The sequence below is a fragment of the Halictus rubicundus genome, unplaced genomic scaffold (assembly GCF_050948215.1).
Source record: "Halictus rubicundus isolate RS-2024b unplaced genomic scaffold, iyHalRubi1_principal scaffold0194, whole genome shotgun sequence".
Classification (NCBI taxonomy): Eukaryota; Metazoa; Arthropoda; class Insecta; order Hymenoptera; family Halictidae; genus Halictus; species Halictus rubicundus.
The window spans coordinates 440,430-451,881 of NW_027488735.1; positions in this window are offsets into that span (position 1 = coordinate 440,430).

Genomic DNA, 11,452 nt, shown 5'->3' on the forward strand with positions numbered 1-11,452 from the left:
GGATAGGATAGGTTAGAAGATAGGATAGGATAGAGGATAGGATAGGATCAGGGATAGGATAGGATAGAGGATAGCGTAGGATAGAGGATAGGATAGGATAGAGGATAGGATAGGGGATTGGATAGGATAGAGGATAGGATAGGATAGAGGATAGGATAGGATAGAGGATGGGATAGGATAGAGTATAGGATATGATAGAGGATAGGATAGCATAGAGGATAGGATAGGATAGAGGATAGGATAGAGGATAGGATAGGATAGTGGATAGGATAGAGGATAGGATAGGATAGAGGATAGGATAGGATAGAGGATATGATAGGATAGAAGATAGGATAGGATAGAGGATAGGATAGGATAGAGGATAGGATAGGATAGAGGATAGGATAGGATAGAGCATAGGATAGGATAGAGGATAGGATAGGATAGAGGATAGGATAGGATAGAGGATAGGATAGGATAGAGGATAGGATAGGATAGAGGATAGGATAGGACAGAGGATAGGATAGGGGATTTGATAGGATACAGAATAGGATAGGATAGGGGAATTGATAGGATAGAGGATAGGATAGGATAGAGGATAGGATAGGATAGAGGATAGGATAGGATAGAGGATAGGATAGGATAGAGGATAGGATAGGATAGAGGATAGGATAGGATAGAGGATAGGATAGGATAGAGGATAGGATAGGATAGAGGATAGGATAGGATAGAGGATAGGATAGAGGATAGGATAGGATAGAGGATAGGATAGGATAGAGGATAGGATAGGATAGAGGATAGGATAGGATAGAGGACAGGATAGGATAGAGGATAGGATAGGATAGAGGATTACATAGGATACAGGAAAGGATAGGATTCAGGATAGATGATAGGATAGGATAGAGGATTGGATAGGATACAGGATAGGATAGGATAGAGGATAGGATAGGATAGAGGATAGGATAGGATAGAGGATAGGATAGAGGATAGGATAGGATAGAGGATAGGATAGGATAGAAGATAGGATAGGATAGAGAATAGGATAGGATAGAGGATAGGATAGGATAGATGATAGGATAGGATAGAGCATAGGATAGGATAGAGGATAGGATAGGATAGAGGATAGGATAGGACAGAGGATAGGATAGGGGATTTGATAGGATACAGGATAGGATAGGATAGGGGAATTGATAGGATAGAGGATAGGATAGGTTAGAAGATAGGATAGGATAGAGGATAGGATAGGATCAGGGATAGGATAGGATAGAGGATAGCGTAGGATAGAGGATAGGATAGGATAGAGGATAGGATAGGGGATTGGATAGGATAGAGGATAGGATAGGATAGAGGATAGGATAGGATAGAGGATGGGATAGGATAGAGTATAGGATATGATAGAGGATAGGATAGCATAGAGGATAGGATAGGATAGAGGATAGGATAGGATAGTGGATAGGATAGAGGATAGGATAGGATAGAGGATAGGATAGGATAGAGGATAGGATAGGATAGAGGATAGGATAGGATAGAGGATAGGATAGGATAGAGCATAGGATAGGATAGAGGATAGGATAGGATAGAGGATAGGATAGGATAGAGGATAGGATAGGATAGAGGATAGGATAGGATAGAGGATAGGATAGGATAGAGGATGGGATAGGATAGAGTATAGGATAGGATATCGGATCGGAGAGAGTATAGAATGGGATAGAGGATAGGATAGGATAGAGGACAGGATTGAGGATAGAGCATAGGATAGAGGATAGGATAGGATAGAGGATAGGATAGGATAGAGGATAGGATAGGATAGAGGATAGGATAGGATAGAGGATAGGATAGGATAGAGGATAGGATAGGATAGAGAATAGGATAGGATAGAGGATAGGATAGCATAGAGGATAGGATAGGATAGAGGATAGGATAGGATAGTGGATAGGATAGAGGATAGGATAGGACAGAGGATTGGATAGGATAGAGGATTGGATAGGATACAGGATAGGATAGGATAGAGGATAGGATAGGATAGAGGATAGGATAGGATAGAGGATAGGATACGATAGAGCATAGGATAGGATAGAGGATAGGATAGGATAGAGGATAGGATAGGACAGAGGATAGGATAGGGGATTTGATAGGATACAGGATAGGATAGGATAGGGGAATTGATAGGATAGAGGATAGGATAGGATAGAAGATAGGATAGGATAGAGGATAGGATAGGATCAGGGATAGGATAGGATAGAGGATAGCGTAGGATAGAGGATAGGATAGGATAGAGGATAGGATAGGGGATAGGATAGGATAGAGGATAGGATAGGATAGAGGATAGGATAGGATAGAGGATGGGATAGGATAGAGGATAGGATAGGATAGAGGATAGGATAGGATTGAGGATAGGATAGGATAGAGGATAGGATAGGATAGAGGATAGGTTAGTATAGAGTATAGGATAGGATAGAGGATAGGATAGGATAGTGGATAGGGTAGAGGATAGGATAGGACAGAGGATAGGATAGGATAGAGGATAGGATAGAGGATAGGATAGGATAGGATAGAGGATAGGATACGATAGAGGATAGGATACGATAGAGTATAGGATAGAGGATAGGATAGGATAGAGGATAGGATAGGATAGAGGATAGGATAGGATAGAGGATAGGATAGGATAGAGGATAGGATAGGATAGAGGATAGGATAGGATAGAGGATAGGATAGAGGATAGGATAGGATAGAGGATAGGATAGGATAGAGGATAGGATAGGATAGAGGATAGGATAGGATAGAGGATAGGATAGGATAGAGGATAGGATAGGATAGAGGATAGGATAGGATAGAGGATAGGATAGGATAGAGGATAGGATAGGATAGAGGATAGGATAGGATAGAGGATAGGATAGGATAGAGGATAGGATAGGATAGAGGATAGGATAGGATAGAGGATAGGATAGGATAGAGGATAGGATAGGATAGAGGATAGGATAGGATAGAGGATAGGATAGGATAGAGGATAGGATAGGATAGAGGATAGGATAGGATAGAGGATAGGATAGGATAGAGGATAGGATAGGATAGAGGATAGGATAGGATAGAGGATAGGATAGGATAGAGGATAGGATAGGATAGAGGATAGGATAGGATAGATGATACGATAGGATAGAAGATAGAATAGGATAAAGGGTAGGATAGTATAGAGGATAGGATAGGATAGAGGATAATATAGGATAGAGGATAGGATAGGATAGAGGATAGGATAGGATAGAGGATAGGATAGGATAGAGGATAGGATAGGATAGAGGATAGGATAGATTATAGGATAGGATAGAGGATAGGATATTATAGAGGATAGGATATAATAGAGGATCGGAAAGGGGATTGGATAGGATAGAGGATAGGATAGGATAGAGGATAGGATAGGATAGAGGATAGGATAGGATAGAGGATAGGATAGGATAGAGGATAGGATAGGATAGAGGATAGGATAGGATAGAGGATAGGATAGGATAGAGGATAGGATAGGATAGAGCATAGGATAGGATAGAGGATAGGATAGGATAGAGGATAGGATAGGATAGAGGATAGGATAGGATAGAGGATAGGATAGGATAGAGGATAGGATAGGATAGAGGATTACATAGGATACAGGAAAGGATAGGATTCGGGATAGATGATAGGATAGGATAGAGGATTGGATAGGATACAGGATAGGATAGGATAGAGGATAGGATAGGATAGAGGATAGGATAGGATAGAGGATAGGATAGAGGATAGGATAGGATAGAGGATAGGATAGGATAGAAGATAGGATAGGATAGAGAATAGGATAGGATAGAGGATAGGATAGGATAGAGGATAGGATAGGATAGAGCATAGGATAGGATAGAGGATAGGATAGGATAGAGGATAGGATAGGACAGAGGATAGGATAGGGGATTTGATAGGATACAGGATAGGATAGGATAGGGGAATTGATAGGATAGAGGATAGGATAGGTTAGAAGATAGGATAGGATAGAGGATAGGATAGGATCAGGGATAGGATAGGATAGAGGATAGCGTAGGATAGAGGATAGGATAGGATAGAGGATAGGATAGGGGATTGGATAGGATAGAGGATAGGATAGGATAGAGGATAGGATAGGATAGAGGATAGGATAGGATAGAGGATGGGATAGGATAGAGTATAGGATATGATAGAGGATAGGATAGCATAGAGGATAGGATAGGATAGAGGATAGGATAGAGGATAGGATAGGATAGTGGATAGGATAGAGGATAGGATAGGATAGAGGATAGGATAGGATAGAGGATATGATAGGATAGAAGATAGGATAGGATAGAGGATAGGATAGGATAGAGGATAGGATAGGATAGAGGATAGGATAGGATAGAGCATAGGATAGGATAGAGGATAGGATAGGATAGAGGATAGGATAGGATAGAGGATAGGATAGGATAGAGGATAGGATAGGATAGAGGATAGGATAGGACAGAGGATAGGATAGGGGATTTGATAGGATACAGAATAGGATAGGATAGGGGAATTGATAGGATAGAGGATAGAATAGGATAGAGGATAGGATAGGATAGAGGATAGGATAGGATAGAGGATAGGATAGGATAGAGGATAGGATAGGATAGAGGATAGGATAGGATAGAGGATAGGATAGGATAGAGGATAGGATAGGATAGAGGATAGGATAGGATAGAGGATAGGATAGGATAGAGGATAGGATAGGATAGAGGATAGGATAGGATAGAGGACAGGATAGGATAGAGGATAGGATAGGATAGAGGATTACATAGGATACAGGAAAGGATAGGATTCAGGATAGATGATAGGATAGGATAGAGGATTGGATAGGATACAGGATAGGATAGGATAGAGGATAGGATAGGATAGAGGATAGGATAGGATAGAGGATAGGATAGAGGATAGGATAGGATAGAGGATAGGATAGGATAGAAGATAGGATAGGATAGAGAATAGGATAGGATAGAGGATAGGATAGGATAGAGGATAGGATAGGATAGAGCATAGGATAGGATAGAGGATAGGATAGGATAGAGGATAGGATAGGACAGAGGATAGGATAGGGGATTTGATAGGATACAGGATAGGATAGGATAGGGGAATTGATAGGATAGAGGATATGATAGGTTAGAAGATAGGATAGGATAGAGGATAGGATAGGATCAGGGATAGGATAGGATAGAGGATAGCGTAGGATAGAGGATAGGATAGGATAGAGGATAGGATAGGGGATTGGATAGGATAGAGGATAGGATAGGATAGAGGATAGGATAGGATAGAGGATAGGATAGGATAGAGAATAGGATAGGATAGAGGATAGGATAGCATAGAGGATAGGATAGGATAGAGGATAGGATAGGATAGTGGATAGGATAGAGGATAGGATAGGACAGAGGATAGGATAGGATAGAGGATTGGATAGGATACAGGATAGGATAGGATAGAGGATAGGATAGGATAGAGGATAGGATAGGATAGAGGATAGGATAGGATAGAGGATAGGATAGGATAGAAGATAGGATAGGATAGAGGATAGGATAGGATAGAGGATAGGATAGGATAGAGGATGGGATAGGATAGAGTATAGGATAGGATATCGGATCGGAGAGAGTATAGAATGGGATAGAGGATAGGATAGGATAGAGGACAGGATTGAGGATAGAGCATAGGATAGAGGATAGGATAGGATAGAGGATAGGATAGGATAGAGGATAGGATAGGATAGAGGATAGGATAGGATAGAGGATAGGATAGGATAGAGAATAGGATAGGATAGAGGATAGGATAGCATAGAGGATAGGATAGGATAGAGGATAGGATAGGATAGTGGATAGGATAGAGGATAGGATAGGACAGAGGATAGGATAGGATAGAGGATTGGATAGGATACAGGATAGGATAGGATAGAGGATAGGATAGGATAGAGGATAGGATAGGATAGAGGATAGGATAGGATAGAGGATAGGATAGGATAGAAGATAGGATAGGATAGAGGATAGGATAGGATAGAGGATAGGATAGGATAGAGGATAGGATAGGATAGAGCATAGGATAGGATAGAGGATAGGATAGGATAGAGGATAGGATAGGACAGAGGATAGGATAGGGGATTTGATAGGATACAGGATAGGATAGGATAGGGGAATTGATAGGATAGAGGATAGGATAGGATAGAAGATAGGATAGGATAGAGGATAGGATAGGATCAGGGATAGGATAGGATAGAGGATAGCGTAGGATAGAGGATAGGATAGGATAGAGGATAGGATAGGGGATAGGATAGGATAGAGGATAGGATAGGATAGAGGATAGGATAGGATAGAGGATGGGATAGGATAGAGGATAGGATAGGATAGAGGATAGGATAGGATTGAGGATAGGATAGGATAGAGGATAGGATAGGATAGAGGATAGGTTAGTATACAGTATAGGATAGGATAGAGGATAGGATAGGATAGTGGATAGGGTAGAGGATAGGATAGGACAGAGGATAGGATAGGATAGAGGATAGGATAGAGGATAGGATAGGATAGGATAGAGGATAGGATAGGATAGAGGATAGGATAGGATAGAGGATAGGATAGAGGATAGGATAGGATAGAGGATAGGATAGGATAGAGGATAGGATAGGATAGAGGATAGGATAGGATAGAGGATAGGATAGGATAGAGGATAGGATAGGATAGAGGATAGGATAGAGGATAGGATAGGATAGGATAGAGGATAGGATAGGATAGAGGATAGGATAGGATAGAGGATAGGATAGGATAGAGGATAGGATAGGATAGAGGATAGGATAGGATAGAGGATAGGATAGGATAGAGGATAGGATAGGATAGAGGATAGGATAGGATAGAGGATAGGATAGGATAGATGATAGGATAGGATAGAGGATAGGATAGGATAGAGGATAGGATAGGATAGAGGATAGGATAGGATAGAGGATAGGATAGGATAGAGGATAGGATAGGATAGAGGATAGGATAGGATAGAGGATAGGATAGGATAGAGGATAGGATAGGATAGAGGATAGGATAGGATAGAGGATAGGATAGGATAGAGGATAGGATAGGATAGAGGATAGGATAGGATAGAGGATAGGATAGGATAGAGGATAGGATAGGATAGAGGATAGGATAGGATAGAGGATAGGATAGGATAGAGGATAGGATAGGATAGAGGATAGGATAGGATAGAGGATAGGATAGGATAGAGGATAGGATAGGATAGAGGATAGGATAGGATAGAGGATAGGATAGGATAGAGGATAGGATAGGATAGAGGATAGGATAGGATAAAGGATAGGATAGGATAGAGGATAGGATAGGATAGAGGATAGGATAGGATAGAGGATAGGCTCGTATAGAGGATAGGATAGGATAGAGGATAGGATAGGATAGGATAGGATAGAGGGTAGGATAGGATAGAGGATAGGATAGGATAGAGGATAGGATAGGATAGAGGATAGGATACGATAGAGGATAGGATAGGATAGAGGATAGGCTAGGATAGAGGATAGGATAGGATAGAGGATAGGATAGGATAGAGGATACGATATTATAGAGGATAGGATAGGATAGAGGATAGGATAGGATAGAGGATAGGATAGGATAGAGGATAGGATAGGATAGAGGATAGGATAGGATAGAGGATAGGATAGGATAGAGGATAGGATAGGATAGAGGATAGGATAGGATAGAGGATAGGATAGGATAGAGGATAGGATAGGATAGAGGATAGGATAGGATAGAGGATAGGATAGGATAGAGGATAGGATAGGATAGAGGATAGGATAGGATAGAGGATAGGATAGGATAGAGGATAGGATAGGATAGAGAATAGGATAGATTATAGGATAGGAGAGAGAATAGGATAGAGGATAGGACAGAGGATTGTATAGGATAGGATAGAGGATAGGATAGGATAGAGGATGGTATAGGATAGAGTATAGGATAGGATATAGGATCGGAGAGAGTATAGGATGGGATAGAGGATAGGATAGGATAGAGGATAGGATTGAGGATAGAGCATAGGATAGAGGATAGGATAGGATAGAGAATAGGATAGAGGATAGGATAGGATAGACAATAGGATAGAGGATAGGATAGGATTGAGGATAGGATAGAATAAAGGATAGGATAGGATAGAGGAAAGGATAGGATAGAGGATAGGATAGAGGATAGGATAGAGGATTGGATAGGATATGGGATATTATAGGATAGAGGACAGGATACGATAGATGATAGGATACGATAGAGTATAGGATAGAGGATAGCATAGGATAGAGGATAGGATAGGATAGAGAATAGGATAGAGGATAGGATAGGATAGAGAATAGGATACAGGATAGGACAGAGGATTGGATACGATATTATAGAGGATAGGATAGGGTAGAGGATAGGATAGGATTGAGTATATGATATGATAGAGGATGGTATAGGGTAGAGGATACGATATGATACTGGATAGGATAGGATAGCGGATAGGATAGGATAGAGGATAGGATAGGATAGAGGATAGGATAGGATAGAGTATAGGATAGGATTGAGGATATGATATGATAGCGGATGGAATAGGATAGGATAGCGGCTAGGATAGGATAGAGTATAGGATAGGATAGAGGATAGGATAGGATAGGGGATAGGATAGGATAGAGGATAGGATAGGATAGAGGATAGGATAGGATAGAGGATAGGATTGAGGATAGAGGATAGGATAGTGATAGAGGATAGGATAGGATGGAGGATAGGATTGGATAGAGGATAGGATAGGATAGAGGATAGGATAGGGCATTGGATAGGATAGTTGATGGAATAGGATAGAGGATAGGATAGGATAGAGAATAGGATAGGATGGATGATATTAAAGAAAAGAGGATAGGATATGATAGAGGATACGATATTATAGAGGATAGGATAGGATAGAGGATACGATATTATAGTGGATAGGATAGGATAGAGGATACGATAGAGGATAGGATTGAGGATAGATTATAGGATAGAGGATAGGATAGGATAGAGGATACGATAGGATAGAGGATAGGATAGGATAGAGGATAATATAGGATAGAGGATAGGATAGGATAGAGGATAGGATAGGATAGAGGATAGGATAGGATAGAGGATAGGATAGGAAAGAGGATAGGATAGGATAGAGGATAGGATAGGATAGAGGATAGGATAGGATAGAGGATAGGATAGGATAGAGGATAGGATAGGATAGAGAATAGGATAGATTATAGGATAGGAGAGAGAATAGGATAGAGGATAGGACAGAGGATTGTATAGGATAGGATAGAGGATAGGATAGGATAGAGGATGGTATAGGATAGAGTATAGGATAGGATATAGGATCGGAGAGAGTATAGGATGGGATAGAGGATAGGATAGGATAGAGGATAGGATTGAGGATAGAGCATAGGATAGAGGATAGGATAGGATAGAGAATAGGATAGAGGATAGGATAGGATAGACAATAGGATAGAGGATAGGATAGGATTGAGGATAGGATAGAATAAAGGATAGGATAGGATAGAGGAAAGGATAGGATAGAGGATAGGATAGAGGATAGGATAGAGGATTGGATAGGATATGGGATATTATAGGATAGAGGACAGGATACGATAGATGATAGGATACGATAGAGTATAGGATAGAGGATAGCATAGGATAGAGGATAGGATAGGATAGAGAATAGGATAGAGGATAGGATAGGATAGAGAATAGGATACAGGATAGGACAGAGGATTGGATACGATATTATAGAGGATAGGATAGGGTAGAGGATAGGATAGGATTGAGTATATGATATGATAGAGGATGGTATAGGGTAGAGGATACGATATGATACTGGATAGGATAGGATAGCGGATAGGATAGGATAGAGGATAGGATAGGATAGAGGATAGGATAGGATAGAGTATAGGATAGGATTGAGGATATGATATGATAGCGGATGGAATAGGATAGGATAGCGGCTAGGATAGGATAGAGTATAGGATAGGATAGAGGATAGGATAGGATAGGGGATAGGATAGGATAGAGGATAGGATAGGATAGAGGATAGGATAGGATAGAGGATAGGATTGAGGACAGAGGATAGGATAGTTGATGGAATAGGATAGAGGATAGGATAGGATAGAGAATAGGATAGGATGGATGATATTAAAGAAAAGAGGATAGGATATGATAGAGGATACGATATTATAGAGGATAGGATAGGATAGAGGATACGATATTATAGTGGATAGGATAGGATAGAGGATACGATAGAGGATAGGATTGAGGATAGATTATAGGATAGAGGATAGGATAGGATAGAGGATACGATAGGATAGAGGATAGGATAGGATAGAGGATAATATAGGATAGAGGATAGGATAGGATAGAGGATAGGATAGGATAGAGGATAGGATAGGATAGAGGATAGGATAGGATAGAGGATAGGATAGGATAGAGGATAGGATAGGATAGAGGATAGGATAGGATAGAGGATAGGATAGGATAGAGGATAGGATAGGATAGAGGATAGGTTAGGATAGAGGATAGGATGGGATAGATTATAGGATAGGATAGAGAATAGGATAGAGGATAGGATAGGATAGAGAATAGGATAGAGGATAGGACAGAGGATTGGATAGGATAGGATAGTGGATAGGATAGGATTGAGGATAGGATAGGAGATTGGATAGGAGAGAGGACAGGAGACGATAGAGGATAGGATAGGATATAGGATTGGATAGGATAGAGGATAGGATACGATAGAGGATAGGATAGGATAGAGGATAGGATAGGATAGAGGATAGGATAGATTATAGGATAGGATAGAGGATAGGATATTATAGAGGATGGGATAGGATAGAGCATAGTATTGAATAGAGGATAGGATAGGTGATTGGATATGATAGAGGATGGGATAGGTGATTGGATAGGATAGAGGATAGGATAGGTTAGAGGATAGGATAGGAGATTGGATAGAATAGAGGATAGGATATTATGGAGGATAGGATCGGATAGATGATAGTATAGAGGTTAGGATAGGATAGAGGATCGGATAGGGCATTGGATAGGATAGAGGATAGGATAGGATAGAGAATAGGATAGGAGATTCGATAGGATAGAGGACAGGAGACGATAGAGGATTGTATAGGATAGAGGATAGGGTAGCACATGGTATAGGATAGGATGGAAGATATTATAGGATAGAGCACAGGATAGGGTAGAGGATACAGTATTATAGTGGAGAGGATCGAATATAGGATAGGATAGGGGATTGGATAGGATAGAGGATAGGATAGGATAGTTGATAGGATAGGATAGACGACTGGATAGGGGATTGGATAGGATAGTTGATGGAATAGGATAGAGGATAGGATAGGATAGATGATATTAAAGAAAAGAGGATAGGATATGATAGAGGATACGATATTATAGAGGATAGGATA